The sequence below is a fragment of the Tupaia chinensis genome, unplaced genomic scaffold, assembly GCF_000334495.1.
Source record: "Tupaia chinensis unplaced genomic scaffold, TupChi_1.0 Scaffold000023_1, whole genome shotgun sequence".
Lineage (NCBI taxonomy): Eukaryota > Metazoa > Chordata > Mammalia > Scandentia > Tupaiidae > Tupaia > Tupaia belangeri.
Window position 1 is genome coordinate 2,739,213 of NW_006159453.1, and position 8,771 is coordinate 2,747,983.

The following is an 8,771-nucleotide window of genomic DNA, read 5'->3' on the forward strand; positions in this document are numbered from 1 at the left end:
GGTAGAGGTTTTTGCTATAGGGTGCGTGTGCTTGCCAGACAGACAGAAACCGAGAGACAGAAAGCGAGAAATCACCCCTCAGGGGGGATGGCCACGCAGCAATCCCTTCTCCTTCATTCTCCTCTCAGGATCTTGGGCACACATGCACACGCGCCTGGCGTGAGTTTAAGCCACTGGGTCCGGGACTCAAACGGCGGTCAACTACGTGGGGGGTGGGAGTCCAGCTACATAGCCATTACGCTAACTGCTGGTCCCTGAACCTGGCACAAGTTTAAGTCACCAGGTCCGGGACTCAAACCGTGGGAGTCCAGTGACATAGCCATTATGCCAACTTCTGTTTCCCTATTTAGGGAATATTAATACTCTGTGATTAATAGTGTGATGGAGATCCATCAAAAATGGTAAAAATCCAAAAAAGATTTTTAGATTTGGCCATTATTGGTGACTTGTTTTTAAATTTTTCATTTAGGCATAATGTACATATGGTGAAGAACACAAATCCTATGAGTACAACTCAGTGAATTTTTACAAATAAATATGTCCAGGTAACTAACTTTTACCCAGATCAAAGTTTAGAAATTTTCTGCACTGAAAAAGCTGTCTTATTTCTACTTCTGTTGATTCTGCCTCACAGAGGTACCCACTATTTTGCCCTGTATCACCATAAAATAGTTTGTTTGCTTCTGAACTTCTTATGGCATATTTGTCCTTTCAGAGAGCTGATATATCTTTCTCTTTTCTTGTTCTTTTGGTATCGTTATATAAATTTGAAAGTAAATCAAATGATAGTTAATGGGTACTATTGCCCTTCTGTGTGTTTTCCCCCCCTCCAGTATGGTTTATGCCAAAATCAGAATGGAGCCTCTTAGTTTTATTAATAGTAACCCTTTACAGGTTAGTTGTGTGACTTGAAAATGTGTTAGGAATGCAGAGATTTTAATTGCTTCCATAGGTAACGAAGTTGTCTGACTGCTCTCTTTACAGTATTCTCTAGGCATATAGCCAAGAAGTAGGTACAGGAGGTCTTGGCTCGCCTCCTTATATAGGTGCCTTTTGGAGCCTCTAACTAGCTTCCAGGCATTATGTAAGCTAGCTTCCAGGCATTTCAGGCTGCTTAGTAAGGTATTTCAGTATTTCTGAGTGCGATCTAGAGGCAGGAATAAATTGGTATGCTTCTGTTTACAGATGAGTAACCATCTGTCAGCGAGAACGATTTTGACATTTAATATATAAACAACTAGAATATTACCTTATAGGCAATTTCATAAAAGTTCATATGGGTAGAAAGCCAATGAATAAGACTTTATATAGTATGAAATAAAAAATTTTAGTCATGATTTTTACTTCCAGTGCTTAAATCATTTTTTTCCCTTAAGTGGGATTAATAGTTGCAGCATTATTTTTCATAAATACTAAAAAAATGAATCTTATTGTTTAACAACATTTAATTGGTGATTTTGGGGAGAATTTTTCTGAATAAGTGTTGCTTATAATAAAGTTGTAAAAAGTAACATAACAGTGAAAATCTGTATCTTCACATTCTATTAATAGTATGTCTAATTTTAAGGAATGAATTTGTTTTGTAAATTGCACGAAAAATGGACAGAAAACTTTCTCATTAACATTTGATTACAAATGCTTTGTGACTTATGAATGAAAATATCTGTATTAAGTTTTATCTTTTGAAATTTGTAATAAGTGTGTTTAATATACTCTTGCTCCAAGAATCTTTTATTTATTTTTTTTTAAGAGAGATTTTTACTATAGGGTACTGTGCTCACCAGAGACAGGGAGAACAGAAAGATAGAAAGAGAGTCTTCACCTCCCGGGGGGTGGGGGGGGGTGGCCATGGTATAGACTCTTCTCTATTCCTTCTCTAGGGATTTTGGGCATGTCTGGCATGAGTTTAAACCCGTAGGTCCAGGACTCAAACCGTGGTCGACTACATGGGAATCAAGCAACGTAATCATGCCACCTGCTGCTCCCACCAAGAATCTTTTTTTTTTTTTTTTTTTAAGATTTTTTTTGCAGTAGGGAGTATGCTGGAGAGAGACAGAGACAAAAAGGTAAAGTGTGAAATCACTCCTTGGGGGGGATAGCCATGTCACAACCCCTTTTCCTCCATTCTCTTGGGATTTTGGGTACACACGTGCATATAACTGGTGTGTCTTTCAACTGCCGGGTCCAGAAATTGAACTATGGAGTTGGCCATATGGGATCTAGTGCCTTAACTACCACTCCACCTGCTGACCCACTCCATGAATCTTAATAGGTTTTTCAAAAAACAATAAAATTTCATCTGTCAGGGGTTTTTTTTGCCTTTAAAATTAATTAATTAATTTTAATTTGACTGGGGCAGAGGGTACTGAGAAAGCAAGCTTCTAGATCTGGGACTAGTACCTTGGTTGGATGTGAGAGTCCAGCGCCTTAACCATCATACCACCTGCTAGCCCCTTTCAATTTTTCTTATAGTAGGTTTTATGAAATATAGAAGAAGGGCTTCAGAAAAATTATTAATAGAGTAGACATTGAAAAAGTTTATTATCTCCAACATATTGAAACTATACGTAGTCTTTTTTGGTTAGATTTACAAAATCACAAACTTAAAACAATGTTATTAATACAGCTTTACAAACTGACTTGTGTGTGCAGAAATACACAGGTTGGAGGGCATGTTCTATGCTTTTGTACTTTGATAAGAATGAATGCTATATTTGAATTTAACTTGGGAAATTTTTTTTTGTATTCAAAAAAATCTTGTTTATGTTATTGCTTCACATCTTTTAACTAGTTATAGAAAACTCACTTAATATTTCAGTAGGAGTAGGAATGCACATGTACACATCTCATGATCTGAGACCCAACTTGGAAGGTACTGAATTTTGAAATGTTTGAGTTACTGAGCTGACTTACTATGAATGACCTGTAGTAGATGAGATTAATTAATAAAGCTTGAAAAAATAATTTTTTACCTAGATTTTGAAGAAGTATGTATAGATAGATGGGAAGGGAAAGAATATTAGTTGGGGAGAAAGGCATTTTAAAAATCACAGAGAAGAGAATTGTGGGATATAAGCATTTTCCTTATTTAAAATATAGTCTATTTTAAATAAATGTAATGAAAAATAAGCTTGGAAATGTGGCATGAGCTATAGGAATCTAAAGAAGTTTGGACTAGAAATTAGAAAGGAGAGGGGCTGGGCTGACCCTGTATCCTGGTGGTTAAAGGTATAATTATTGAGGCAGATTAGCTAAAGCAAAGGAGAATGGACTGCCTTTACTATCACTGGTAAATAGGGATTTCATCTGCATCTCTGAAATTTGAGCTTTCCTAATAGTGTGGGTGAGAAGGAGTGACAGAACTATTTACTGTTCTTCGTTTATTCAGATGAACGAACAGTATGAGAGTAGGGCACGCTCTTGAAATCCCTGCCCTGAATCTTTGGCTTAAGCAGTCTCCCGTTTGTATCTTGGTATGGCTCTAGAGTTGATATGAAAAGCAGTGAGAAATCAGTATATGCAGGAGGACAAGGAATGGTTGGAAAAGGCAGGGCAATAGACTATTCAAAATGTTAATCCTACTGAAACAGCTTTGCAGGAAGAGGTGGAGGAATTAGAGATAATTTTCAGAGGCCCTGACTTTTCAGAAGTTTTGTACTATGGCAGCAAATTATCTTATTGTAGCAGTATTGCTAACAAATGGTATCATCCTAAGTAGACTTTCCATGGTGGGTTATTTTTTGCTTAATCTTCTGGTTCATCTTATTTTACAAGCCTGATTTACCTACTTTCCTTTCAGGTTTGATTACCTGATACCATTCTAACAGCTTTTTAATAATTTAGTAGAAAATGACTTCTCCCTCTTTCTGCCTCCTTCCACTTAAAGAGTGGGTTAAAAATTCTTCCTGTGATTTTTAAAAAGTTATTAAGTCAAAATAACATAATTTTAAGGATAAAGAATAGTAAAAATAAGGGGAACCAGCAGTTAGCGTAATGGCTATGTCGCTGGACTCCCATGTAGTCGACTGCGGTTCGCATCCTGGACCCGGTGGCTTGAAACTCACACCGGGTGCGTGTGCATGCGTGCCCAAGATCCCGAGAGAAGAATGGAGGAGAAGGGATTGCAGCGTGACCATCCCCCCTGGGGGGTGATTTCTCGCTTTCTGTCTCTATGTCTCTGTCTGTCTGGCGAGCACACGCACCCTATAGCAAAAATCTCTCCAAAAAAAAAAAAAAAGAATAGTAAAAATATACTAAAAATTGCAAGCAAAAGGTGACATCAATATCAAGCAATGGATAATTAATTTTAGGCCAGTTTATTGAATGAAAAAAGAGAAACTTTAATAAAAAAATTAGATGTACTAAATAATACTGGAGTTGAACTTCTGTGTGATAAATTTAAACAAATGGCATTGAAATATATACAGTAGTTTCTTTAGAAAATTGGTAGAAGATTTTAATTCACCTTCCATGGTTCTGTAGATGAAGGTAACAAAAATTAAGGCTATTAAGATTTTTGACTAATAGTATGTTTTATTGAATAATTGTGTATCAGACTTTGTTCCCAATAGAAAATATGCATTCTTTTCAAAATTTTTAAGAGAGATTTTTGCTATAGAGTACATGCGTTTGGCAGAGAAAAAGTGAGAAATTATTCCCCAGGAGATGATGGCCATGCCACAGTCTCTTCCTTTCTGTTCTCCTGTTAGGATTTTGGGCACTCATACACATGTGTGCTGTGTGAATTTCAAGCCACTGGGTCTGGGACTCGAACCACAGTTGGCCATGTTAACCACCGCACCACTCACTGCCCCCAAATTTCTTTGATTTTTAACAGTTATATAATGGACCTCAGAAAGAATTAGAAATTTTAGAAAAGGTAACTTGTATAGGTCAAGTTTTTAAACCATACCATATTAAAACTAAGTTTTAAAACCAAAAGGTAACAGCTGCATGGACAATTAAAGCTGTGTTCTACGGAACTTGAATTTTTTTACTATTTATAAAATTGAACAATCATGAGCACGTGACACATCAAAACTGATGAGAAGAATATTCACCTAAACAAGGTGGATTAAATGGTAATTTTCTTTGTGTGCTATCAGTCCCCCACTGGAATTATTATAATGGTTAAAAAAAAAAAAGGCAAAGGCTTTGTAACTTCAAGGAGAAAGAAAACTGGAATGCTGATCACAGAAGTAAAGCTTTGGAAGAAAAGCAAGTGGTAACTAGTTTTGTACAATAGATCAGAGAAAACTGAACCTTCTATAAGCAGGGAAGGCCTAGAATTGATGCCGTAAAACCCTGGAATGCTTCAGGAATTGGTGGCTGCAGCTACCTTTGTCTGGAAGTCAGTAATAAGGGACCAGCAGTTGGCGTAATGGCTATGTCCCTGAACTCCCATGTAGTCAACCGCGGTTCGAGTCCTGGACCTAGAGGCGCGTGTGCATGCATGCCCAAGATCCCAAGAGGAGGATGGAGGAGAAGGGATTGCGGCATGGCCTTCCCCCGGGGGATGGGGTGGGGTGGGGTGATTTCTCACTTTCTGTCTCTCTCTCTGTCTCTCTTTCTGGCGAGTGCACGCGCTCTATAGCAAAAACCTCTCCAAAAGAAAAGTCAGTAGTAACAAGTAGCACTGATGATACCAGGTAAGGGTCTTACTGTTCAAGTTTTTTTCCTCTAGCAATGATTTAAAAGATCTCTAGGCATGGCTCAAGTTAAAGGTACCAAAATACAGTGATTAGAAAAATCAACCTGTAAACTAGGGATTATCTCAAGCCTCTTTTGCCCCTCCAGTTTTGAGAATACTGGTCAGACTCCTCCTCCCAGATGTGAAATTGGAAGATTCATCCTCCTACAGCAAACTGATGAGGAAAAAAGACTCAACTAATAATGTGAGGCTCTGCCAGGGAATGACCCAAGTTGATCATCCTGTTAGCATAGAATTAAAAAAAAAAAGTAACTTTTTTTTAGGATATCTTAAATTCTTAATTGTTTCTTTACAGTTGTCTAGACCACTTTTGATTAAGAAAACTGTAGAAAGCTAGTAACTGCCACAAGCGAATGCCAGGTGGTGGCACGTGTCAGGTTTTCAGGGTCCTGCTTTGCACGGGGTATCTGAATGTACTGCTCGGGGTCTCTGCTCACACTTGCTTGTCTCAGTTGTGGCAAATTTTAGCCCACTGGCGGCTTTTCCCCATATTTCTTTGTAAACTCTTCAGAGTTTTACAGAATTTTTTTCACTGTCTTCGTTAGCTAGGTTAGCCAGAGGGGGTGCTCAGGCTGGGGGTCATTCACCAGTGCTATGTGGGACTGCATTACTTGGTCGGTTTTGGTAGCTGGCTTCCAGTTTTCAGCACTAATTACTGGCAGACAGACCTGCACCTTTTCATTGATGTTCAAGTGATCTTTAGTTTAAATTTGATCTTTGGTGGTTTGAATGGGTACTTTGTTGGAGAGTTGATTTAGATCGTGAAGGCTCCCTTATCATATGAAGGGTTGTCCTTCATCAGCCCCCTGCTGACCACGATCTGGGATCTCAAAAAAGTTATTTAATTTATTATTTTTATTTTAAAATTTGATCAGAGACAGATAGGGAAAGTCAGAAAACAAAGTGCCAGGTCCAGTACTCACACTATGGTCTACCATGTAGGAGTCCAACCCTTAATCGCCATGCCACCTGCCAGTCCCAGCATAGAATTATTAGGCAGGTTTTAAGTGCTTTACTCTTAAATATGAGATTAAAGATCAGCAGACATTTGAAGATAATCCTTATATGAAAGAAGGATATAGAAACACTTAAGAGGAAAACTTAGTAAAAAGTTAATGATGGGAGCAAGAGTTTATTAAGATATATTGCATCTTTGAAACAAGAAAGGAAAAATCAATTCGAACCTTAACCACTAAACCATGGGGCCAGTCCAGACTGTTGGTTTTCAGTGTTCCTGCAGAGCTGTAGGAGGAGGATGGAAATAGGGCAAGGTAAAAATGCCACAAAGCTTGCTGGTCTTATCAGAGCTCAGCCTTTCTTTAATAAACGTTTCCCAGATTGCTGCTAGCCTTTGGTTAATTTCCTGAGTTCAGAAAATGTTGATTATGCCATTCTTTGCCAATGTTCTTGTTGGCTTTATGGAGTAGGAGAATTTTGAAGGTCCTTACTGTATTTTTGCTGATTTCCTACTATTGAATTTTGAGAGTTTTAAAATGTTTTATTTATGAATCAGGTGTATAGTTTGAGAAGATTTTTCTCCAAATCAGTCATATTAGTATTCTTTTTAAAAATAATTATTTTATTAATTATTGTTATTTTTTACTTTGTTGTAGAGCACATGTGCTCACCAGAGAGGAATAGAGAAAGATAAAGTGAGAAACCAAGCCTCCAGATCAGAGACTAAATCTGGGGTCAGCAACATGGGAGTCCAGTGCCTTAACTGCCATGGCATCCATCTGCTGGCCCTATTCTTACTTTTTTTTTTTTCTTTTTTCTTTTGGAGAGATAGCCTCTGGTGATACTCTTTTTTTCCCAGAGATAATTTGTTTTGGATACCTATGATGTCTAGTGGTCTGACATCACGTTAATTAAATTTTAAGGATTGATTTTTTTTTTTCTTTTTTAAAGAGATTTTTGTTGTAGGGTGTTGTACTCGCCAGAGAGACAGATGGAAAGCAAGAAATCATCTGGGGGGGTAGGGATGGCCACGCTACAATCCCTTCTCCTCCATTTTCTTCTTGGGATTTGAGGCATGCATACACACACACTCGGTGTGTCTTAAGCTGCTTAAAGTCCAGGACTTTAACTGCTATTGATTATGTGAGGTTCCAGTGACATAACCATGACACCATCTACTGGTCGCAAGGATTGAGTTTTGTGTTTGGACACTCAGGTGTCTTCAAGTAGGATGGTAGTGCATGTGAAGACTTGTTTACTTCTGGCTTCTTAGGGTTTAGTCCTTCGAGGTCCCAACTCAAAAAGTACGTAACCTTTAGAATGGTTCCCATCACTTGTGAACTTTGTACCTCCACTCGTTTGAGATCCTTAGCTCTACAGCAGTATCAGAAATACAGAGGACTTTCCACATTCTTACTGGCAAATAACTTTGCAAATGCACTCCCAAATGTTGGGTTCACATCTCTCAATTTCCATTTTTTCTCAAACCTTGGCTAGGTCATTCCTTATCATTGGATTAGTTTTCTGTTGTCTTCAAATCAGTGGTTTTAATGTTTTGCTCACTTTTATTAGTAGTAGGACTCAGTGGGAAGGTTAATAAGCATTACCTCTTCTGTTTTGACTGATTATTTGGGGCATTTTGGATTGATGGGTGCATATATTGAATATCATTAGGATGATGTCTTTTTCTTGGCATAGATCTCTGCTGTGATGCTTTCATTCCTCTACATACTTTCTTCTTTTCTTTTTTTTTTTTGGAGAGGTATTTGCTATAGGGCGCGTGCGCTCGCCAGACAGACAGAGAGAGACAGAGAGACAGAAAGCAGGAAATCACCCCCCAGGGGGTATGGCCATGCCACAATCCCTTCTCCTCCATTCTCCTCTTGGGATCTTGGGCACGCACACACACGTGCCTGGCGTGAGTTTAAGCCACCGGGTCTGGGACTTGAACCGTGGTCGACTACATGGGAGTCCAGCGACATAGCCATTATGCTAACTGCTGGTCCCATTCCTCTACATACTTTCTTGAAGTGGCAAAGGTAGCCACTGGCTGCTCTATTGTCCATCATTCTCATAGTTCTGACTTTTTCTTTTTTTTTTTTTT

At 38.5% G+C, this 8,771-nt stretch overlaps 1 protein-coding gene across 1 annotated transcript in view; it reads left to right on the forward strand.

Moving 5' to 3' along the window:
• The first annotated feature begins 478 nt into the window (after positions 1–478).
• The window catches only part of ZNF644 (zinc finger protein 644), a 93,455-nt gene continuing 85,162 nt past the window's right edge, over positions 479–8,771 (forward strand). Inside the window, 1 exon segment of the mRNA XM_027770520.1 lies at positions 479–545. The gene's annotated coding sequence lies outside the window, so the exon portion shown is untranslated.